Genomic DNA, 8315 nt, shown 5'->3' on the forward strand with positions numbered 1-8315 from the left:
AAGTAGCCAAATGCTATCCCCTACCACAAATTACCCTCTTTTCTTATGTAATATGGTGTTTGTATCCTCTATCTACAGGAGTCCTCCACCTACAGTCCTGCCAGTAGAGCGTGCTGTTTCACTATCACATTTTCAATAGTGAGGGACAGACAAACTCTGCAGGATTCCAGAGAACTTTCCTGTCTCTAGATAGTGAAAACACAATGTTGAAGCACCGCCCCCCACTGGCAGAAATGTAGTTGGACACACAGGGAGTATTTTTAAAAGGGACTTGGGTATGCAGAACTGTGATTTGTGCTCTCAAGTAGGGTTCTTATAAAATTGCTTGAGGTACACGTGTATAAACAGTAAATGCACAGAAACACAGGAAGTCTTTCTATAAGGTGCCACCTAAAGATAAGTAGCAGATATACAAGGAAATGCCAGTATTCTAGGCATTTATGTACATACTGCAACACATAGATGTGTAAATGACAAGAATCCAGCTACACACTGTTCTGTAAGTACATGTCTATCACCAATACCTTCTGTTATGCAGGTGAGCGTTCAAATGGGCTGGGTGCATATTTACACACTTAGCCCTAGATTCAGTAAATGGCGCTCAAAATTCGGCACTGAATGGTATTCTATAATGGGCATTTTGGGTTTGATGCCCTTTACAGAATAGCACGTAGTGCCGGGATCCACGGGTACAAGAAGCTATTACTAACTGAAACCAGGCGTAAATCCCGGCACACAAGTTGGGTGCGGAGCTGCGCTATTCTATGACACTGTGTGAATTTTAAGGGAACACCCCCGACCCACTCATGCCCCTCCCATGGCCCCGCCCATGTTTTCACATGATCTGTCATTTCTGCCCCATCTTGGTGCCTTGCATCTATTAATATGCTTCCCCACGCTGAAAATTCGGCAAGCAAATAATGCCTCATGTTCAGTGTCATATATAGAATTGCTTTGTTTGTTTCTCTTTACTGCGTACTATACTCAGTCGTTTAATGAACGTCTATAGTAGATGTTTAGCACAGTCCCTAGTGTTCTTCATACTACTTGGGAACTTAACATCCATGTCATAGTCTTCTCAATATTACTTGTATGATATGACTTATCTATACCATGTTTGGAGATTTGTTATTGTTCTTCTTTTTGTATTTTTGTTTCTCCTTGAAAACCAATAAAACATTTGAACTAAAAGAAAAAACAAACTGGTATAGCGCATGTTATGCCAGTTTATTTTTACATAGACATGAATTAGCATGTGTTTATGTGTGACTGCATTATGGGCCTTATTCTATAAAGGTTATGCTCCTAAATTTACACTCCTAAAATTTATGCTCCTAAATTTATAAGCATAATTTACACTCATAAATTATGAGCTTAATCTATTTTGGAGCACAAATTATGCTCATAAATTTAGGAGCATAACCTTTCTAGAACAAGGCCCTATAAGCAGAAAAATACAGTACTTCGGCCTGGATGGAGTTTCAGAAAGAAGGCTGGAAGGTAAGAAGTGGCAGAGCAGCACACTCCCTTCCTGCTGTGGGAGCTACTATTTCTTCCAACAGTGGGTAGGAACTCCTGTCAGCATCTCCATTCATGCCACTGCAAGTCTGGGCTTATCTTCAGCCAACAGGAAGGGACAGAAAAGTGTAGAAACTTCCACCAGCTCCTCTATTTGCATCTCTGCTGCCTTCTTCCAAGTTTGGGTGTCAGGGCCTAGGCTCTCTACTCCTTCATTGCACTTCTGGTTTCATCAGGGTTCATCTGTGCATACACGAAACAAACAGACAACTGAGCTCACTCTCAACAATAATCAGTATCACCTGATGTGAAACATGCCTAAAGTGGGTGGGAAATAGGCAATGATGTGTTGGTAAATGATGGACTTTCTCTATAAAAAAAAAAATGTATATATATATATATATATATATATATATACACACTTAACTATATTAGACACTTTACTGGTACAAAGGATATGTGTAGGCAGCAACCAATTTACAAATATTATTAAAACATTCAATATTCTTTACTGTAAATCAGTGGCATACCAAGGGGAAGTAACCTGTTCAGGGGCAGAGGGAGCATGGAAACGAACGAAGCTGACCGGCGCGCGGCACCCCCCCCCCGGCGGCGTGCACCCGGGGAGTTCTTTCGCCGGGGTGGGGGGTGTCCTTTCGCCAGGGGGGGTTGCGCTGCACCCGGGAGGCGGGGCGCATCAGCGATCCACCCCGGGTGTCAGCCCCCCTAGGAACGCCACTGCTGTAAATTTCATATGGCCAATTGGTTTTCACAGAATGCTTTGGTTGCTTTTTGCTGCACTCTTGTATCTGAAGCCTAACTATGATTGCTATTCATCCAAGATTTAACAAATAGAGTTGCATCCCAATCTGCTAATTCTTTTCCCAATAAATTTATTTTACCAAAAATTGAGGATATAGAGAGAACCAATAAACAATACAGCAATAGACAAGGGGTTCCTCCATAATTTCCAAAAGTGCACACAACAAATATAATCCAAAAAATATTTATACAAATTCTTCAAAAAATAGCACAGTATCAAAGTTTATATCCAAAAATGTATCCAAAAATCTAATGGAGCTCACATAACACATCCAAAATTCTGATGAATCTTCAAAGCACCTACTTAAGCCATAATGATGAGCATATCAAACTTCACGTCATGCTCAGTCTTTGCCCAGCTTCATCAGGGTCAGATATATTACAGGCTTCAAATTTGGAAACCCTGTGCATAGCTCGGAGACCATATCTCCAAAATGGTGCTATTCAAAATGACCATCAATTAATACATTAATTGCTTTAATGTCTGATTTATTACTTTTCAGTTTTGGATTGAGTAGGTGACACCCTTCATAGACACCACTCAGGTATGTGAGCTCTTTATTCCACCTCTATTTTAAAACTACTAAGTATGTGATAGATTTTAGTATTTATTCTTTTATGGCTTTAAAATGTTCTAATCTATACCAATAACTTTTAAAGATTATAATCTGATCACTATGACATATTTATACTATGAGGGGCATAATCGAACGGGACGCCCAAGTTTTCATGAGGGTGTCCTCGCAGGACGGCCCCGTGAAGGGGCGGGGAAACCCATATTATCAAAACAAGATGGGCATCCATCTCTCGTTTGGATAATGCAGTCGGGGACGCTCAAATTTAGGTCGACCTTAGAGATGGTCAACCCCGGTTTTTGGCCATAATGGAAACCGAGGATGCCCATCTCAAAAACAACCAAATCCAAGCCCTTTGGTCATGGGAGGAGACAGAATTCGTAGTGCACTGGTCCCCCTGACATGCCAGGACACCAACCGGGCACGCTAGGGGGCACCGCAGTGAACTTCACAAATTGTTCCCAGATGCATAGCTCCCTTACCTTGGGTGCTGAGCCCCCCAACCCTCCCCCAACTCACTCCCCACAACTGTACACCACTACCATAGCCCTAAGGGGTGAAGGGGGGCACCTACATGTGGGTATAGTCAGGGCCGTGCCTAGGGTCTCTGGTGTCATACCCACCTCCCTGGCAGCAGTATGCAGGTCACTGGAGCAGTTATTAGGGGGTGCAGTGGACGTCAGGCAGGTAGACCCAGGCCCATCCCCCCCCCCCACCTGTTACACTTGTGCTGGTAAATGGGAGCCCTCCACACCGCCTCCCAAACCCACTGTACCCACATGTAGGTGCCCCCCTTCACCCCTTAGGGCTATAGTAATGGTGTAGACTTGTGGGTGGTGGGTTTTGAGGAGGATTTGGGGGGCTCAACACACAAGCAATCCCATCACTGTTTTGAAATGTAACAAAAATTTAAATATGGAAACAAGTATTTTTTTCCATAACTAGCAGTGGTCAGCAGTGACTAAATTGTGTAGAAATGCAGGCTGGCATGTGCACATTAACAACATATATTTATAAAATGCTTCACTACGTTAACAAATTCAAAAAAAACGGATCCATCTACATTTACTTGGTGTTAATGCTATGGGAACAAAATGAAAATTCATAACACCGTTGCTTCAACCATTTCTACATATAAATAAATTGATTTAACGCTAATAAATGCATCGCTGCATAGCGCTAGGTTCTGAATGCAGAGTAACAGCACTTTGTGAATAAAAGGCTTGTATTTCCTGTGGCAGGACTAGGAATTTAGGAAAACTCTTCATGGTGTGTGGGGGGGGGGGGGGGGGGGGAAGAGGGGCCTCATCACATGAAGCATTGAAGTGGTTGCTTGGATCCCTTTTCCCTTTTGTAGGAATTACACTTTTCCTCACCTGGACACATGTACTTTTTTCTCCCCTGCTTCTTGGCTTCAGGTGCCGATCAATTAACAGCCTGCTGATGAGGTGGGAGACTTGTCCCTGCACTTCATCACTGCCTGCACGTAACCCTGCCTCTCATTTCAGACCTGCTGCCCGCTCTCGCTAGCGGCCTTCACTTTTCACCTCTAGGCTCCAACCAGGGGCTGCAGAAAGCAGATGCAGCTGGGACTTGAGAGTTGGGATCGCACTAATTGGAGCTAGTGCCACTCCTCCTATCCCGCGGGAAGGCAGCAGGGGCGCATGCGCATAGGCGCCAGCATGCCGACGCGCCAATGCGCCAACGCGGTAAGGCTTATTTTTTAATTTTTTAAATATAACTCGATGGCAGCACCGCGGGTGGCGCCCTTGAAGGCAGGCGCCCCCCTGCGGTGCTTACCTTGCTTACCGTGTTTGCACGGCCCTGGGTATAGTGGGTTTTGGGTGGGTTTTAGAGGGCTCACATTTACCACCACAAGTGGGGGGTGGGCCTGGGTCCTCCTGGCTGAAGTGCACTGCACTCACTAAACTGCTCCAGGGACCTGCATAGTGCTGTCATGAATCTGGGTATGACATTTGAGGCTGGCAAAAAAAAAATTTTAAGTTTTTTTTTTTAGGGTGGGAGGGGGTTGGTGACCACTGGGGGAGTAAGGAGAGGTCATCCCCGATTCCCTCCGGTGGTCATCTGGTCAGTTCAGGCACCTTTTTGAGGCTTGGTCGCAAAAAAAATTGGACCAAATAAAGTCGGCCAAGTGCTCGTCAGGGACGCCCTTCTTTTTTCCATTATCGGCTGAGGACACTCATCTTTTAATCACGCCCCAGTCCCACCTTTGCTACGGTGACAACATGCCCCCGTGAACTTTGGTCATCCCCGTGATGGAAAGCAGTTGAGGACGCCCAAAATCGGCTTTCGATTATGCTGATTTGGGCGACCCTGAGAGAAGGACGCCCATCTCCCGATTTGTGTCGGAAGACAGGGCCGGTCTTAGGCCGAGGTGACCGAGGCAGTCGCATAGGGCCTTGCGCTTAATGGGGCGGCGCGCCTCAGTCAGCCTCCTCCGCTCCATCCCAGCACTCGCGGTATTTAAATTTACCTGGCTCCGGCCTCCGACATCGCAGCAGCTGCCCAGCATCAGTGAAAGCGCTAGCTGATGTCTCTAACCTTCCCTTGGCTCGTTCATTTCCTCTCAGTGTCCCGCCCTCGAGGAAATGACGTCAGAAGAAGGCAGGGCACTGAGGGAACGAACGAGCCAAGGGAAGGCTGGTGGAGAGACGTCAGACAGCGCTTTCACTGACACTGTGCAGCTGCAGCTGAGGTAAATTTAAATTTTACTAGAAGAATTGAAATAGAATAGAGAAGAGGGCGGGCAGGTGGAGATGGGAGTGGGAGGGATGGGGAGAGTAGATCGATGGACATGGATGGGAGGGCAGGGCCCAGGGAGAGAGAATTAATTGCTGGACATGGAGGGGAGGGAGGAGAATTGCTGGATATGGATAGATGGAGGAGAGAAGGGGAGAGAGGAGCATCGATGGACAAGGATGGACATGGATGGGAGGGCAGGGCCCAGGGAGAGAGGATTAATTGCTGGACATGGAGGGGAGGGAGAAGAATTGCTGGATATGGATAGATGGAAGAGGGAAGGGGAGAGAGGAGCATCGATGGACAAGGATGGACATGGATGGGAGGGGACAGGGCCCAGGGAGAGAGGAGAAATTGCTGGACATGGAGGGGAGGGCAGGGGAGAGAGGAGAAATGTTGGGCAGGAATGGAGGGAAGGAAAGACGAAGGAGATGCACATGGATGGAGGGGAAGGGAGAGAGGAGTAATGCTTGACATGGATGTAGGGGAGGGGAGGAAAGTAGATGCACATGGATGGAGGGGAGTGAGGAGAAATGCTGGATATGGATGGAGGGAAAATTGCTGAATTTAAGGGCTCGATCGGAACACTGAAGGCAGATGCTGAAACTGGAGAAAGGATAGGGACAGGGCTACAGATGGTAGACAGGACACATAAGGACACAGGAGGATGGTGGACATGGTGAGAGAAAAAATATCAAATGGAAAGAAGCCACTGCATAAAGCAGAAGACACTGGGACCAAAGCGAATAGAAAAACTAAATGATCAGACAACAAAGGTGGAAAAAAGTATTTTATTCAGAATTTATTAATTGGAATATGTCAGCTTTTGGAAATGTGCATCTGTGATATTTTGCATGTAAGTTTCAATTTTTCTAGTATTGCTGCATGCTGAGTCTGACTTCTTGAGGTAACTTTCCAGTTCAGTATTTTGCCTTCATATCTGTTGTGTCATGTGTTTTTCATGTGTGATCAAGGTGCAGTATCCTGCTAGCATGTAGTAATTGCAGCCCTTTTTGTTTTGTTTTTTTCACGAGGTAGTGTATTGGTGTTTTAGAGCCTGGTGTAATTACAGTTCTGCCTTTCTACGCATAAGGTTGTAGCTTGTCCTGTCCTTGGAATTAGTGCTGTTATGGTTTGGTAAGGTTATGAGTGTGTTTTTGCACAAGTTTGTGTATAGTGTTTTGCAGTGGAGAGATTGTGTGTCCGCACCTCTGACCCCCCGGGGTTATGAGAATTGGAACTACTAATTGTAGTGGACTTGAACTGAATAATTTCTAGGGAGGAGGGTTTCATGATAGCATTGTGCTTATTATTTCAATCAGTTTTTCTGTACAAGTTTAGCTTCATTTGTCTTTATTTGAAATTTCATAAATAAAAAATTTTCTAAAAATTGAATAATCTTATCAATGGGGTGGAGCTGGGGTGGGGGCGGGGCTAGGGCAGGGCAGGGCTAGGATGAGGCCCCACCAAATTGGTCTGCACAGGGCCCCGCACTCGCTAAGACCGGCCTGTGGGCGCCCTTCTCTTTCAAAAATAAGCCTGTATATGTGTTTGATTATTTGTTCTGTAAATGTCTGCACTATTATTATTTGGATGGTGTTATGATTTTACTAATCTGTGTTTTATTTATTTACTAACCGTCATTACTTTGCCCCTGATGCAACCCATACATGGGCAAAACATGGCCGTGTAGGGCTTTTAATGTGCCTCTATATATATGATGAATAAATATTTCTGGTGATGAACAGCATTCTATGTCCTGCTGTTTTCTGGTGTTAGCTATCTTGTTTCGATCTGCTTTCTTCTGCTGTTCACTAATGTGCACATCTGGGGCTCTCTATATCAGCACCCCAGAAGAAGAATGAGTCAGTGGTTGGCCAAGCCAGTGTACCACTGCTAACAGAGGAGTGAAAAAGTGAGAGAAAGTAAACATCGAGATTGGGTGGCAGAGCCGGTGGGGGGTAGGCGGGGCTGGTGGTTGGGAGGCGGGGCTAGTGCTGGGCAAGACTTCTACGGTCTGCACCCTGAAAATGGCAGATACAAATCAAGGTAAGATATACACAAAAAGTAGCACATATGAGTTTGTCTTGTTGGGCAGACTGGATGGACCGTGCAGATCTTTTTCTGCTGTCATCTACTATCTCTAGAACTTGGAGCAGCAGGAAGTCCCAAATTCCACAAGAAAGAAAGAATACAGAGGATATCCCCTGGATTTGTGACTAGGAGAGCAAGGAACTACCAGGGTACTGCATTTGTGACTGTATCCGAGTTCAGACTCCAGCTCTATGAGTTATCCTGGGGAAGGAGTTAAAAAGGAGGGGTTCTTCACTTGTATAATTTAATGTAAGCCCCTGTACCCTTTTTATGTATACTGAGCTTTAGTAGCTCTCCTATTTGAGTTTATAGTGGAATAAGGTGTCATTTCCCCAACTTACTTATCTAAAAAAAACTTTTTTGTAATTCTGAGCTCCTCATTCTATGTCCCTGGCTACCTTTCCTTTCTGTTTTTCATTGTTGATCCCCCTAAAGGGATTTTTGGTTTTAAAAGGTTAATGTTTATGCTGCAGTCTTTTTGTATGATTTATGTACTTTATTTTCTATAATGCCATTTGATTGATGTATTTATATCTTGCTGCATTG

This window comes from Microcaecilia unicolor, chromosome 2 (genome assembly GCF_901765095.1).
Source record: "Microcaecilia unicolor chromosome 2, aMicUni1.1, whole genome shotgun sequence".
NCBI lineage: Eukaryota > Metazoa > Chordata > Amphibia > Gymnophiona > Siphonopidae > Microcaecilia > Microcaecilia unicolor.